Source organism: Coptis chinensis, chromosome 1 (genome assembly GCF_015680905.1).
Source record: "Coptis chinensis isolate HL-2020 chromosome 1, ASM1568090v1, whole genome shotgun sequence".
NCBI lineage: Eukaryota > Viridiplantae > Streptophyta > Magnoliopsida > Ranunculales > Ranunculaceae > Coptis > Coptis chinensis.
This window is the reverse complement of record NC_141456.1, coordinates 67928004-67946032: the sequence shown is the minus strand read 5'-3', so window position 1 is coordinate 67946032 and position 18029 is coordinate 67928004.

The following is an 18029-nucleotide window of genomic DNA, read 5'->3' as shown; positions in this document are numbered from 1 at the left end:
TATTAAAGCTCCCGCAAGGGGTATTTTTCGAGCTCTATTAAAATTCCACGTCATCTCCTATTAAAACGAGAATTTCTCTCCTATTTGAAAAACGGGAATTTCTCTTCTATTATAACGAGAATTCTTCTCATATTAAAACAAATTCTAACACTTTTAATTAAAGCGGGAATCCTTCTCCTATTAAAATGAGAATTCCTCCCCTATTGAAAATTAAGTGAAAATCTAGCGTATCTAATTAAAACGGGAATCATTCTCCTATTAAAACATAATCTCTCTCCCAATTGAAAAAACAGGTTTTTAAAACTTAATTTAAAACAATTTGTTATAAAATTAAAAATAGTTAGCGACTAAAACGGTAGTCCCAATTTTTTTAAAAAATATAAATGTTTTCAAAAGATTCCACAAGGGGTATTTTTCGAGCTCTATTAAAATTCCATGGCATCTCCTATTAAAACGAGAATTTCTCTCCTATTTGAAAAATGATAATCTTTTTTTATAACGGGAATTATTCTCCTATTATAACGAGAATTCCTTTTCTATTAAACAAATTCTAGCACTTCTAATTAAACCGGGAATCATTCTCCTATTAAAATGGGAATTCCTCCACCATTGAAAAGGAAAAATCTAGCATATTTAATTAAAATGTGAATTATTTTTTTATTAAAACAAAGATCTCTCTCCCAATTGAAAAAACGGTTTTTTAAAACTTAATTAAAACAATTTGTTGGAAAATTAAAACAGGTTAGCGACTAAAACCGAAGTCCCAATTTTCTAAAAAAAATCTAAATATTTTCAAAAGAGCCAGTGCGTATGCACGGGCATACAAGCTAGTATATATTATAGCTCTACCCTCTTCAATTGAGGAAGCGTTTCTAGGGTGTCCACGTGTCATGACTAATTAAGAAAAAGTAGGAGATAAAATAGGAAACAAATATTTATCTTTATCCTTAGATATATATTATAGTTATAACTTCACCGATCTATTTTTTGGAGCACTCGCAAAGACTCCAGTTTTTTCTAAACTCTATTATTAATTATAAAAAGTATAATATAAATAAGGAAACAATCCCAAGAGTTTCACAGAGTCTCTAACTTTTCCTAAACACTATAGCTAATTACGAAAAAACAACCCCATCTAGAGTTTCACAGAGTCTCCAACTTTTCCTAAACAATATAACTAATTAAGGAAAAAAAAAAGAGCCAAAAAACTAAATTGCTAAAAACAATAGTTTCCACAGAATACGATTTTCCTAAAACCCCTTCGATTTGATGCGACATCCACTGTGGGATTTAGACATTTATTCATAGTTAAGAATTCCAAAAATCACAATTCTGACCACAATAATTGTGACATATTCCAATTCTTTAGATATATATTATAGCTATACCCTCACCAATCTATTTTTTGGAGCACTCGGAGAGATTCTAATTTTTTCTTAACTTTATTACTAATTATAAAAAAAAATATGATATAAATAAGGAAACAATCACATTTAGAGTTTCACAGAGTCTCTAACTTTTCCTAAACACTATAGCTAAATACGAAAAAAAAAAAATCTCATTTAGAGTTTTACAGAGTCTCCAATTTTTCCTAAACAATATAGCTAATTACGAAAAAAAAATATGAGACAAACAACTAAATTGCTAAAAACAATAGTTTCTACCGAAAACGATTTTCCTAAAAGCCTTTTGATTTGATGCGCCATCCACTGTGGGAATTAGACATTTATTCATAGTTAAGGATTCCAAAAATAACAATTCTTGCCACAATAATTATGACATATTCCAATTAAATTTATGAATTTATAATTTTTCAGCACTATAATATAATTTTTCAACTCTATAATGTTATATATTCGGCGGAATAACGAGATTAAGTTAAAGTAGATATTGGATTTAAATAAATTATATACCAAATCAAAACAAATTACATGTGGAAAATTAAATTATACAAAAAATAACATCACAAAATATATAATAGAAAATAAAAAAAAAAATAACGGCAAAACAATAATGACAAATATTTTAAAATATATATAATATTAAATGAAAATAACGTCAAAAAACAATTAATGGGGAACCGAAAACTGGATACAAATGCAACGAACTAAACCTCAAATAATATTTAACGTGAAATCGGAAACTGGATGTAAATACAAGCATTAAACTAATTTTAAAAAGTAATTAATAGAAAATTGGAATATAGATACAACTGCATTAAACTAACCTCAAAGAATAATTATCGGAAAATCAAAACTTGGATGCAAATACATCAAACTAACATAAAAAAATAATTGTCGGAAAATCGGAAATTAGATGCAAATACATTGAATTAACCCTCAAAGATTTAATTAATGGGAAATCGGAAATTAGATGCAACTCCATTGAACTAACCTCAAAGAAAAATTAATTGTAGAGAAACATGATGCAAATGCGTAGAACTAATCTTAAAAAATAATTAACGGGAAATTGGAAACCGGATGCAACTGCACTGAACTAATCTCAAAAAATAAATTGGATGCAAATACATTGAACTAATATCAAGAATAATTAACGAAAAATCGGAAACTTGATGCAAATTCATTGAACTAACCTCAAACAATAGTTAACAGAAAATCGGAAACTAGATGTAAATGCAGCCTTATCAAATAATAAACGAGAAATCAGAAATCGGAAACAGGATGCAAATGCATTAAACTAATCTCACATAATAATTAACGGAAACTAGAAACTGGATGCAAATGCATTGAACCGACTTCAAAGAAATAATTAGTGAAATTGGAACTGGATGCGGCTATATTGAACTAACCTCAAAAACTAAATAACGAGAATCGGAAATCGGATGCAATTGCATTGAACTAGCATCAAAATATAAATAACGGAAAATCAGAAACTGGATGTAAATGCATTGAACTAACCTCAAAACATAGTTGGGTTATATATATGTTGTGTGAATATCTCGATAAGTACAATTTTGCATTTAAAATAGTGTTTATCTTATCTCTTTCCATATGATTGAGAACTCCTTGCTATTCAAGTAGCTTCAATATATATAAACTTCGCCTTATTAGACAATCTCACAAAACTTCAATCAAACTTCTATTATTAAACAACAAAATGAAGTTGAATTGAAGGGTTTTTATCAAAGGTGAGTTTTTTTTAATGGAGAGTGAGGTTTTCACATTATAAGAAATTTGGATGAGTGATCAATATAATATTAATATATAATAGTTCTCAGATATTTGCAAATATTTTTCAGAATAATTAATATAACAACACCCATTCGTAGATAATCTTTGAAGATTCTACATAGTGAGTCATGCATATAATTTAAAGAATAATTGACGGGAAATCGGGAACTGGATAATCTTCGATGATCCCACATAGTAAATCAAGCATAATTTAATTTTTATGTCATGTTTGCAAATGACACACTGAGATGGATCATTAGAAGTTGGTATTACACACTACATTGGATAATTAAAAGAAAATCGGAAACTGAATTCAAATACATAACTGAGCTCAAAGAGTAATTAACGGGAAATTGGAAACTTTATACAAATGCAATAAACTAAACTCAAAAAGTAATTAACTAGAAATCGAAAACTGGATGCAATTGCATTAAACTAACGTCAGAGAATAACTAACGGAAAATTAGAAATTGGATGCAAATCCTTGAAAAATATTTAACGGGAAATTGGAAATAGTATGCAAATACATCAAACAAACCTCAAATAATAGCTAATGAGAAACTAGATGCAAATGCATTGAATTAAACTCAAAAAATAATTAACAAAAAATCAAAAACCGAATGCAACTGCATTGAACTAACCCCATAGAATAATTGGTGGGAAATCATAAACTAAATACAAATGCATTGAAATAACCTCAAAGAATAGTTAACAGGAAATCAGAAATCGGATGTAATTGCAACGAACTAACCTCAAAACATAAATAATCATAAACTAGATGCAGATGTATTGAACTAACCTTAAAGAGTTATTAACGGGAAATAAAAAACTGGATGCAAATGCAATGAACTAATCTCAAAGACTAAGTAACGAAACATTGAAAAATGGATGAAACTGCACTGAACTAACCTAAATGAATAATTAACGGGAAATTATAAATTTGATGTAACTGCATTGAACTAACCTCAAAAAATGAACTAACCTCAAAACATAATTAACAGAAAATTGAAAACTTAATGCAAAAACATTGAACTAACCTCAAATAACAATTAGCATAAAAACGGAAATTGGATGCAACTGTATTGAACTAACCTCAAATAATAATTAACTGAAAATCAGAAACTGGATGCAACTGCATTAAACTAAAATCAAAGATTAACTAACAGGAAATCAGAAATTAGATGCAAATGCATTAAAATAACCTTAAAGAATAGTTAAGTGGAAATCGGAAGCCGGATGTAACTATATCACACTGACCTCAAAGTATAAATAACTAGAAATTGTAAACTATTGAACTAACCTAGAAAAATAATTAACGGAAAATCAGAAATTGGTTGCAGATGTATTGAACTAACCTTAAAGAGTAATTAATAGGAGATTAGAACCTGGATACAAATGCAATGAACTAATCTAAAAGACTAATTAGCTTAAAACATAAAACCTGGATGCAAATCAGATTGAATTAACCTTAATGAATAACAAATGGGAAATCATAAAGTGGATGCAATTGCACTGAACTAACCTCAAATAATAATTAACGGAAAATCGGAAACTTGATGCAATTATTGCATTGAACTAACCTCAAAGAATAATTAATGAGAAATTGGAAACTGGATGGAATGTACTACATTGAACTAACTGTAAATAATAATTAATGGAAAATCAGAAACTTGATGCATATGCATTGAACTAATAACCCTAAAACATGTTTGTATTACATGTAGGGGGAATGTCTCGACAAATATAGTTTTGTATTATAAGTAGTGTTTATCATAATTATTTTATTATGATTGAGAATGTTTTGCTCTTCAAGTAGCTTCAATATTATTTTCGCCACATTTGGCATTCTCACAAAACTTCAATGAAACTTCTATTATTAAACCTAACAACAAAAAGAAGTCGATATGTTTTATCAAGGTATGGTGTTTCCTTTTTATAGAGAGGTGCAAGAAATTTGAATGAGTGATTAATATAATTTTCATATCTCATAGCTATGCATAGCTAATTAACTATGCATATATGCATAGTTGCTAATATTTTTTTAGAATAATTTAATATAAAGGCACCCGTTCGTAGGACGGGTTCGAAAGCTAGTTCTTTGCATATAGGTAACTATGACTAATTAACCAAGGCGAAGTAACAAAACATGGAAAACGAGTACACATTTAATTTGGCCCATAAACTGAAGCCCATAAAAGCAATAACGCGGAAACAACAACAGACTTTTAGCGTTAAATTTGGAATACTTGTTGGTCACGATTCACGAACATACCGAATTGGAAATCTGATAGAACTCCCTCCTGAAGTCCGAATTCAATTCCAAATAGGCTTTGTTCCAACGCCTATAAAACAAACGCCGGTGCCAACCTTTAGGTTCACAAATTTAGAAACCTAAATACTCTTACAGTTAGAGAAAAACTCTCCCCATCTCCCTAAATTTCCATACAGTTCTTCAACAATCAATGGCGACAAGTGGTCATCCTATTTTGTTTCCTAGTATATATTTTCAACAGCGATTAAATTCAATTTTATCAATGCGACCTCCCTCTGGGGTTTTGATTATTTATGGGTCGTCATCTCCATCACCTTCGACTTCTCCAAGCATAAAGAGACCGCGTTGTGTTGAAGTATCATTAGTTCAAAAGAGAACTTGCATGTGCTCTCCATCGACACATGCGGGTTGCGTTCAGGTGTCAGTTTCATAAGAAAATTCAAGCAGAAAAGAAGAATATAACAGATAATAAGAATCAAGAAGATAAAGTTGCAGCAGAATCAAGTACTCGAATATCTGGGGAAAAGGTGTTGGTAATAAGAGCCTTGAGGGGATCTCGTCGAAATAAAACACCAACAACAAGAAGAGAAGCGTTTCAACCCAGACCGAGTAGGCTTTCTATTATGTCCAAGGCTGACGACTAATGAAGCAGAAAATCAAGTCCAAAAGAAGATAATGTGATATATGTATGTAAACCCCAAAGGGGTAATTCTTGTAAAGAACTACTGTATGTTGTGCTTGATCCTCCGGTAGGCAACCCAGAAGTAGCTTGGCGCAGCACCAAAAAAAAAAAAAAAAAACAATAAATCTTTTTGTTTGTTTTGTATTGAGAAGTCTAGCCCTGTTTGTTGCAATGCGGTGAAGATGAAAGTCTGGAATAGAAGAATAGAAAATTTCTTTTTGTGAATATCATGTATGGAAAAGGTTGAATTCATGTTGTTGCTGTACGTTGTTTTCTTATATACACTGTTCTATCTATTTTTTATGTATGTGTTTTATTAATCAATTCTGAGTTTGATAGGATATACTATATTGTTACCATGTCGAAATTAGTTTGTATACATTAGATGGAATTGCATAAACTTAATTGGGTCAAATAAAATAGGCGAGTAAGAAGATGATTCCAATAAGCAAAATACGATCATTATGTCATGTCCCTGGACATGGACAAAGGGTCTAGGTGTCTTACTTTATCTGTATTAGGATAGTTTGGTATTTCTGTCTTGTAGAGTGAGGCGTTGTTAGATGCTGCCACATGGATGGCTTAGATAATTTTAGGTTGTTAGCATAGAGAGGAAAAGGACGAGAGATATCTACTATCTACTATCTATATACTAAAGCAGAGGCCTTTAAAGGAGGATTTTCTCTCTCCTATGTGGCACTCTAATATGAGAGTTAGCTTTTTCTTTATCCTATGTGCACTTTAGTATGAAAGATAATATTTTTAATAGCCTATAATCCCAATTACATTGAACCTCTTTGAAGAGTTTGAAGAGTTTGAGTATTTATAATTCTTATATTTAGAAAGTTTGAGTGTATTTTCAATTCTTATATATTTGATCAATAAAAAAAAAATTGCTAAAAAATAGGTGATGTGTAGAAAGTAATTTCCTATTACTTAATCAAACACTTTTAGTGTTCCAATTATTATATATTTGATCAAAAAAAAAAATTGCAAAAAAAATAGGTGATTTATAAAACTAATTTCCTATTACAAATCATACAATTTTAGTGTCTATGATAAAATACCGACTTATTTCAAATATATCCTTAACATGGCTTCAAAACATAGTTAAAACAATTATACAAAAAAATAACATCACAAAATATATAATAGAAAATGAAAAAAAAAAATAACGGCAAAACAATAATGACAAATATTTTAAAAAATATATAATATTGATTGAAACTAATGTAAAAAAACAATTAATGGAAAACTGAAAACTGGATGCAAATGCATCGAACTAACCTCAAAACTAATATTTAACGGAAATTAGAAACTGGATGCAAATACAAGCATTAAACTAATCTTAAAAAGTAAATAATAGAAAAATCGAATATGGATAGAACCGCATTAAACTAACCTCAAAGAATAATTAACGGAAAATTAAAACTTGGATGCAAATATATCAAACTAACATCAAAAATAATTGTCGGAAAATCGGAAAATGGATGCAAATGCATTGAGCTAACCCTCAAAGATTAAATTAACAGAGAATCAGAAACTAGATGCAGCTGCATTGAACTAACTTCAAAAAAAAAAAAATTATAAATTGGAAACAAAATGCAAATGCATGGAACTAATCTTAAAAAATAATTAACGGGAAATCGAAAACCGGATGCAACTGCACTGAACTAATCTAAAAAAATAAACTGGATGCAAAACCTCCATAAATAATTAACGGAAAATCGGAAACTGAATGTAAACTCATTGAACTAACCTCAAACAATAATTAACAGGAAATCGGAAACTATATGAAAATGCAACTTTATTAAATAATAAATGAGAAATCGAAAAATGGATGCAAATGCATTAAACTAATCTTATCAAATAATTAACGGGAAATCAGAAACTAGATGCAAATGCATTGAACTGACCTCAAATAATATAACAATTAACAACAAAAAATTGGAAATTGGATGCAAATGTATTGAACTAACCGAAAAGAATAATTAACGATAAATCAGAAACTAGATGCAACTGCATTGAACTGATCTCAAAAAATAAATAACGGGAATTGGAAATTGGATGCAACTGCATTGAACTAACCTCAAAATATAAATAACAGTAAAAATCGTAAACCGAATGCAAATGCATTGAACTAACCTCAAAACATAGTTGGGTTATATGTTGTGGGAATGTTTCGATAAGTATAGTTTTGCATTTAAAATGGTATTTATCTTATCTCTTTTCGTATGATTGTGAACTCCTTGCTATTCAAGTAGCTTCAATATATATGAACTTCGCCTTATTAGGCAATCTCACAAAACTTCAATCAAACTTCTATTATTAAACAACAAAATGAAGTTGAAGGATTTTATCAAAGGTAAGTTTTTTTTTAATGGAGAGTGAGATTTTCACGTTATAAGAAATTTGGTTGAGTAATTAATATAATATTAATATATAATAGTTATGCATATTTGCAAATATTTTTCAGAATAATTAATATAACAACACCCGTTCAGTAGATAATCTTTGAAGATTCCACGTAGTGAGTCATGCATAATTTAAGTAATAATTAACGAGAAATTGGGAACTGCATAATCTTCGATGATCCCATGCACATAGTAAATTAAGCATAATTTACTTTTTATGTCATGTTTGCAAGGACACTACATATGAATCAGTAGAAGTTGGTATTATACACCACATTATATAATTATAAGGAAATCGAAACCAAATGGATTCAAATACATAACCGAGCTCAAAAGAGTAATTAATGAGAAATTAGAAACTTTATGCAAATTGTATTAAACTAATGACTGATAGTAACTAATGGGAAATTAGAAATTGGATGCAAATCCTTGAAAAATATCTAATGGAAAATCGGAAACGATATGCAAATACATCAAAGAAACCTCAAATAATAATTAATGGGAAACCGAAACCGGATGCAAATGCATTGAACTTAACTCAAAAAATAATTATTAACATAAAATCAAAAATCGAATGCAAATGCATTGAACTAACCTCATAGAATAATTGGTGGGAAATCAAAAACTAAATGCAAATGCATTGAAAAACCTCAAAGAATAGTTAGCGGAAATCAGAAAACGGATATAATTGTATCTAACTAACCTAAAAGTATAAATAATCAAAAACTAGATGTAGATGTATTGAACTAACTTTAAAGAGTTATTAATGGAAAATTGAAAACTGGATCCAAATGCAATAAACTAATCTCAAAGACTAATTAACTAAACATTAAAAATGGATGAAAGCTGTCTTGAACTAACCTAAATGAATAATTAACGGAAAATTATAAATTTGATGTAACTACATTGAACTAACCTCAAAAAATAATTAACGGAAAATCGAAAACTTGATGCAAATGCATTGAACTAACCTCAATGAACAATTAACATAAAATCGAAAATTGGATGCAACTGCATTGAACTAACCTCAAAGAATAATTAACGGAAAACTAAAAATTGGATGCAACTGTATTAAACTAAAATCAGAGATTAACTAACGGGAAATCCAAAATTGAATGCAAATGCATTGAAATAACCTCAAAAAATAGTTAACTAGAAATCGAAAGTCGGATGTAAGCGCATCGACTTGACCTCAAAGCATAAATGTTCAATTTTTTTAGCCTCCTCACATGAGTAATTATGAGTAATTAGGAACCCAAAACAAGAGTGAGTTTATAAAACAGACTCTTACATATATGCAAACTGTATAGAAATTATAAACTATCGAACTAACCTAGAAAAACAATTAACGGAAATCAAACTGGATCGGATGTATTGAACTAACCTCAAAAGAGTAATGCTTGGAGAGATGGAAACCCGGATGCAAATGCAATGAACTAATCTGAAACACTAATTAACGAAACATCGAAAACTAGATGCAACTATATTGAATTAACCTTTTAATGAATAACTAACGGGAAATCATAAAGTGGATGCAATTGCACTGAACTAACCTCAAATGATAATTAACAGAAAATTGGAAACTTGATGAAACTGCATTGAACTAACCTCAAAGAATAATTAATGAGAAATTGAAAACTGGATGCAATGTAATATATTAAACTAACCTCAAAGAATAATTAATGAAAAATCAGAAACTTGATGCAAATGCATTGAACTAATAACCCTAAAACATATTTGTATTATATATAGGGGGAATAAATGTTTCGACAAATATAGTTTTGCATTTCAAGTAGTGTTTATTATAATTCTTTTATTGTGATTGGGAATGCCTTGCTATTTAAGTAGCTTCAATATTATCTTCGCCACATTGGGCATTCTCACAAAACTTCAATCAAACTTCTATTATTAAACCTAACAATAAAAAGAAGTCGATGAGTTTTATCAAGGTTTGATGCTTCATTTTTATAGAGAGTGGTGCAAGAAATTTAAATGAGTAATTAATATAATTTTCATATCTCATAGCTATGCATAGTTGCTAATATTTTTTAGAATAATTTAATATAACAACACCCAATCGTAGGACACGTTCATGTGATAAATCTTTTCAAGTGGGATTAGTGTATTCTTTGAGGATATGGAAACAATCAATATGTTTTAGTGATTTGTACACATTAGTATGTAAGCCGAACGGTGATGATTTACCGCTAAATCACCATAAATCTAATAAAACTATTATACAAGCTAGATTGAGTTTAAGATAATTTCATTTGAAAATTACGGATTAATATTCTAAACCACAAAGTGAAGAGACTATCTCAATTTGATCCCTTAGTTTCCAAGTACTTATGCACCATAATCGCTGCTCATTAACTTATTTTTTGGTTTATTTTTCAATAAAAATATATTCGATTCGAAAATTTTGTCGCTAAATCACCATAAATCTAATAAAACTATTGTACAAGCTAGATCGAGTTGAAGATAATTTTATTTGAAAATTACGGTGCAAATTTTTGAATCATAATATATTTTTATTGAAAATAAACCAAAACGCAATTAATGACAATGATTATTATGGTGCATAAGTACTTGGAAACTAAGGGATCCAATTGAGATACCCTATTCACTTTTGTGTGAGACATTTTGTAAAGCCTTTTCAGCACACAAAATATTTAATAGATCCCGGGCGTATTCCCGGGTCCAAAATCTAGTCTACTATCTATATACTAAAACAGAGACCTCTAATATAGGATTTTCTCTCTCCTATGTGGCACTCTAATATGAGAGTTAGTTTTTTTTTTCTCTCTTATGTGAAACTCTAATATGAAAGATAATCTTTTCTAATATATCAAATAATAAGCGAGAAATCAGAAACTGGATGAAATGCATTAAACTAATCTCATTAAATAATTAATGGGAAATCAGAAACTGGATGCAAATGCATTGAACTGACCTCAAAGAACAATTAACAGAAAATTGGAAATTGGATGCAAATGTATTTAACTAATCGAAAAGAATAATTAACGAGAAATCAGAAACTGGATGCAACTACATTGAACTGATCTCAAAAAATAAATAACAATAATTGAAAATTGGATGCAACTGCATTGAACTAACCTCAAAATATAAATAACGAAAAATAAAAAACTATATGCAAATGCATTGAACTAACCTCAAAACATAGTTGGGTTATATTGTGGTAATATCTCGATAAGTATAGTTTTGCATTTAAAATGGTGTTTATCTTATCTCTTTCCGTATGATTGGAAACTCCTTGCTATTCAAGTAGCTTCAATATATATGAACTTCATCTTATTAGACAATCTCACAAAACTTCAATCAAACTTCTATTATTAAACAACAAAATAAAGTTGAAGGGTTTTATCAAATGTGAGTTATTTTTTTTTTAATGGAGAGTGAGGTTTTCATGTTATACGGAATTTGGTTGAGTGATTAATATAATATTAATATATATTAGTTATGCATATTTGCAAATATTTTTCAGAATAATTAATATAACAACACCCGTTCATAGATAATCTTTGAATATTCCACATAGTGAGTCATGCATAATTTAAATAATAATTAATGGAAAATCGGAAACTGGATAATTTTCGATGATCCCACATAGTAAATCAAGCATAATTTACTTTTTATGTCATGTTTGCAAAGACACTACAGATGAATCAGTAGAACTTGGTATTACACACCACATTGAATAATTAAAAGGAAATCGGAAACTGGATTCAAATACATAATAGAGCTCAAAGAGTGATTAACGGGAAATCGAAAGCTTTATGCAAATGCAATAAACTAAACTCAAAAAGTAATTAACTAGAAATCGGAAACTGGGTGCAATTACATTAAACTGACGTCAGATAAAGCTAACGGGAAATTAGGAATTGGATGCAAATCCCTGAAAAATAATTAACTGGAAATCGGAAACAGTATGCAAATACATCAAACAAACCTCATATAATAATTAATGGAAAACCGGAAACTGGATGCAATTCAAATGCATTGAATTAAACTCAAAAAATAACAGAAAATCAAAAACCGAATGCAACTGTATTGAACTAACCTCATAGAATAATTTGTGGAAAATCGGAAACTAAATGCAAATACATTAAAATAATCTCAAATAATAATTAATGGGAAATCAGAAACCGGATATAATTGCATCGAACTAACCTCAAAGCATAAATAATCAGAAACTAAATGCAGATGTATCGAACTAACCTTAAAGAGTTATTAACGGGAAATCGGAAACTGAATCCAAATGCAATGAACTAATCTCAAAGACTAATTAATGAAACATTGAAAAAAGGATTAAACTGCACTGAACTAGTCTAAATGAATAATTAATGGGAAATTATAAATTTGATGTAACTACATTGAACTAACCTTAAAAAATAATTAACGGGAAATCGGAAACTTGATGCAAATGCATTGAACTAACCTCAAAGAACAATTAACATAAAATCGAAAATTGGATGCAACTGCATTGAACTAACCTCAAATAATAATTAACGGAAAACTAAAAACTGGATGCAACTCGCGATAAAACTAAAAATCGAGATTAATTAATGGGAAATCATAAATTGGATACAAATGCATTGAAATAGCCTAAAAAAATAGTTAACCGAAATCGAGTCGAATGTAAGCGCATCGTCTTTGACCTCAAAGCATAAATGTCTGCTTTTTTAGCCTTCTCACATGAGTATTTAGAAACCCAAAACGAAAGTGAGTTTATAAAAATAGAGTCTTACATGTATGCAAACTGTATAGAAATTGTAAACTATCGAACTAACCTAGAAAAACAATTAACGGGAAATCAGAAACTGGATGCAGATGCATTGAACTAACCTCAAAGAGTAATTAATAAGAGATTGGAACCTGGATGCAAATGCAATGAACTAATCTCAAATACTAATTAACGAAATATCGAAAACTGGATACAACTGTACTGAATTAACCTTAATGAATAACTAACGGGAAATCATAAAGTGGATGCAATTGCACTGAACTAACCTCAAATAATAATTAACGGAAAATCGGAAACTTGATGCAACTGCATTGAACTAACCTCAAAGAATAATTAATGAGAATTTGAAAACTAGATGCAACGTACTACATTAAACTAACCTCAAAGAATAATTAGTGAAAAATCAGAAACTTGATGCAAATGCATTGAACTAATAACCCTAAAACATATTTGTATTATATGTAGGAGGAATAAATATCTCCACAAATATAGTTTTACAATTTAAGTAGTGTTTATCATAATTCTTTTATTGTGATTGGGAATGTCTTGCTATTCAGGTAGCTTCAATATTATCTTCGCCACATTAGTCATTATTACAAAACTTCAATCAAACTTCTATTGTTAAACTAACAATAAAAAGAAGTAGATGAGTTTTATCAAGGTTTGATGCTTCCTTTTTATAGAGTTATGCATAGTGGTGCAAGAAATTTAAATGAGTTATTAATATAATTTTCATATCTCATAACTATGCATAGTGGTGCAAAAAATTTAAATGAGTTATTAATATAATTTTCATATCTCATAGCTATGCATAGTTGCTAATATTTTTTAGAATAATTTAATATAACGGTACCCGTTCGTAAGACACGTTCATGTGACAAATCTTTTCAAATGGGAGTAGTGCATTCTTTGAGGATATGAAAATAATCAATCTGTTTGAGTGATTTGTACACATTAGTACGTAAGCTGAGCGGTGATGATTTACTACTAAATCACCATAAATCTAATAAAACTATTATACAAGCTAGATCGAGTTTAAGATAATTCTATTTAAAAATTACAAATTAATATCCTAAACCACAAAGTGAAGATGCTATCTCAATTAGTTTCCAAATACTTATGCACCATAATCATTGCTCATTAACGTATTTCGGTTTATTTTTAATAAAAATATATTGTGATTCAAAAATTTGCCGCTAAATCACAATAAATCTAATAAAACTATTATACAAGCTAGATCGAGTTTAAGATAATTCTATTTAAAAATTACGGATTAATATCCTAAACCACAAAGTGAAATGACTATCTTAATTTGATTCCTTAGTTTCCAAGTACTTATGCACCATTATCGCTGCTCATTAATATATTTCAGTTTATTTTCAATAAAAATATATTCTGATTCGAAAATTTGCCGCTAAATCACCATAAATCTAAAAAAACTATTATACAAGCTAGATCGAATTTAAGATAATTATATTTGAAAATTATGGATTAATATCATAAACCACAAACTGAAGAGGCTATCTCAATTTGATCCCTTAGTTTCCAAGTATTTATGCACCATAATCGCTGCTCATTAACTTCTTTCGGTTTCTTTTCAATAAAAATATATTCTGATTTGAAAATTTGTGTAAAACATTTTGTAAAAACCTTTTCAGCACACAAAATATTTAATAGATCCCGGGCGTATGCCCGGGTCCAAAATCTAGTCTATATACTAAAGCAGAGACCTTTAAAAGAGGATTTTCTCTCTCCTATGTGGCACTCTAATATGAGAGTTAGCCTTTTCTCTATCCTGTGGTACTCTAATATGAAAGATAGTATTTTCTAATAGCCTACAATCCCACGTACATGGAACCTCTTTGAAGAGTTTTGAAGAGTTTGAGTGTATTTATAATTCTTATATTTGGAGAGTTTGAGAGTATTTTCAATTCTTATATATTTGATCAAATAAAAAAAAAAAAATTGCTAAAAAATTGGTGATTCGTAAAAGGTAATTTCCTATTACGAATCAAACACTTTTAGTGTTCCAATTCTTATATATTAGATCAAATAAAAAAAAAATTGCTAAAAAATAGGTGATTTGTATAAACTAATTTCCTATTACAAATCATACAATTTTAGTGTCTATGATAAAATAAAATACCGACTTATTTTGAATATATCCTTAAAACGGCCTCAAAATATAGTTAAAAACAATTATATAAAAAATAACATCACAAAATATATAATAGAAAATGAAAAAAAAAATAACGGTAAAATAATAATGACAAATATTTTAAAATATGTATAATACTGAATGAAACTAACGTCAAAAAACAATTAATGGAAAACTGAAAACTGGATGCAAATGTATCGAATTAACCTCAAATAATATTTAACGGAAATCGAAACCGGATGCAAATGCAAGTATTATACTAATCTTAAAAAGTAATTAATAGAAAATCGAATATGGATACAACCGCATTAAACTAACCTCAAAGAATAATTAACGGAAATCAAAATGTGGATGCAAATACATCAAACTAGCATAAAAAATAATTGTCGGAAAATCGAAACTCGATGCAAATGCATTGAGCTAACCCTCAAAGATTAAATTAACGGAAATCGAAACTGGATGCAACCGCATTGAACTAACCTCAAAGAAAAAATTATTTATAAATTGGAAACATAATGCAAATCGTGGAACTAATATTAACAAATAATTAACGGAAAATCAAAACTGGATGCAACCGCAGATTTGAACTAATCTAAAAAATACACCGGATACAAAACCTCAAGAAATAATTAACAAGAAATCGAAACCGGTTGCAAATTCATTGAACTAACCTCAAACAATAATTAACGGAAATCGAAACTAGATGCAAATGCAACTTTATCAAATAATAAACGAAATCTAAAACTGGATGCAAATGCATTAAACTAATCTCACATAATAATTAACGGAAATCGTAAACAGGATGGAAATGCATTGAATCGACCTCAAGAACAATTACCAAGAAATTGGAAATTGGATGCAAATGTATTGAACTACCGAAAAGAATAATTAACGAGAAATCATAAACTGGATGCAACTGCATTGAACTGATATCAAAAAATAAATAACGGGAATTGAAAATTAGATGCAACTGCATTGAACTAACCTTAAAATATAAATAACAGAAAATCAGAAACTGGATGCAAATACATTGAACTAACCTCAAAACATAGTTGGGTTATATGTTGTGGGAATGTTTCGATAAGTATAGTTTTACATTTAAAATGGTGTTTATTTTATCTCTTTCCGTATGATTTGGAACTCCTTGCTATTCAAAGTAGTTCAATATATATGAACTTCACTTTATTAGACAATATCACAAAACTTCAATCAAACTTCTATTATTAAACAACAAAATGAAGTTGAAGGGTTTTATCAAAAGTGAGTTCATTTTTTTTTAATGGAGAGTGAGGTTTTCACGTTATAAGAAATCTGGTTGAGTGATTAATATAATGTTAATATATATAATAGTTCTGCATATTTGCAAATATTTTTCAGAATAATTAATATAATAACATCCGTTCGTAGATAATCTTTGAAGATTCCACATAGTGAGTCATGCATAATTTAAAGAATAATTAGCGGGAAATTAGGAACTGGATAATCTTCGGTGATCTCACATAGTAAATTAAGCATAATTTACTTTTTATGTCATGTTTGCAATGACACTACAGATGAATTAGTAGAAGTTGGTATTACACACCATATTGGATAATTATAAGGAAATCCGAAATTAGATTCAAATACATAGCTGAGCTCAAAGAGTGATTAACGGAAAATCGAAAACTTTATGCAAATTGCATTAAACTAACGACAGAGAATAATTAACAGGAAATTAGGAATTGGATGCAAATCCTTGAAAAATATTTAACGGATAATCGGAAACGGTATGCAAATACATCAAACAAACCTCAGCTCAAATAATAATTAATGGAAAACCGGAAACTGGATGCAAATACATTGAACTTTACTCAAAAAATAATTAACATAAAATCAAAAACCGAATGCAACTGCATTGAACTAACCTCATAGAATAATTGGTGGGAAATCAAAAATTAAATGCAAATGCATTGAAAAACCTCAAAGAATAGTTAGCAGGAAATCAGAAACCGGATATATTGTATCTAACTAACCTCGAAGTATAAATAATCATAAACTAGATACAGATGTATTGAACTAACTTTAAAGAGTTATTAATGGGAAATTGAAAACTGAATCGAAATGCAATGAACTAATCTCAAAGACTCATTAACGAAACATTGAAAAATGGATGAAATTGCACTGAACTAACCTAAATTAATAATTAACAGGAAAATATAAATTTGATGTAACTGCATTTAACTAACCTAAAAAAATAATTAACGGTAAATCAGAAACTTGATGCAAATGCATTGAACTAACCTCAGAGAACAATTAACATAAAATCGGAAGTTGGATGCAACTGCATTGAATTAACCTCAAAGAATAATTAACGGAAAACCAAAAACTGGATGCAAATGCATTAAACTAAAATCAGAGATTAAGTAGCGGGAAATCAGAAATTGGATGCAAATGCATTGAAATAACCTACATCGCATTGACCTCGATCAAAGCATAAATGTCCACTTTTTTAGCCTTCTCACATGAGTAATTACGAATAATTAGGAACCCAAAACGAAAGTGAGTTTA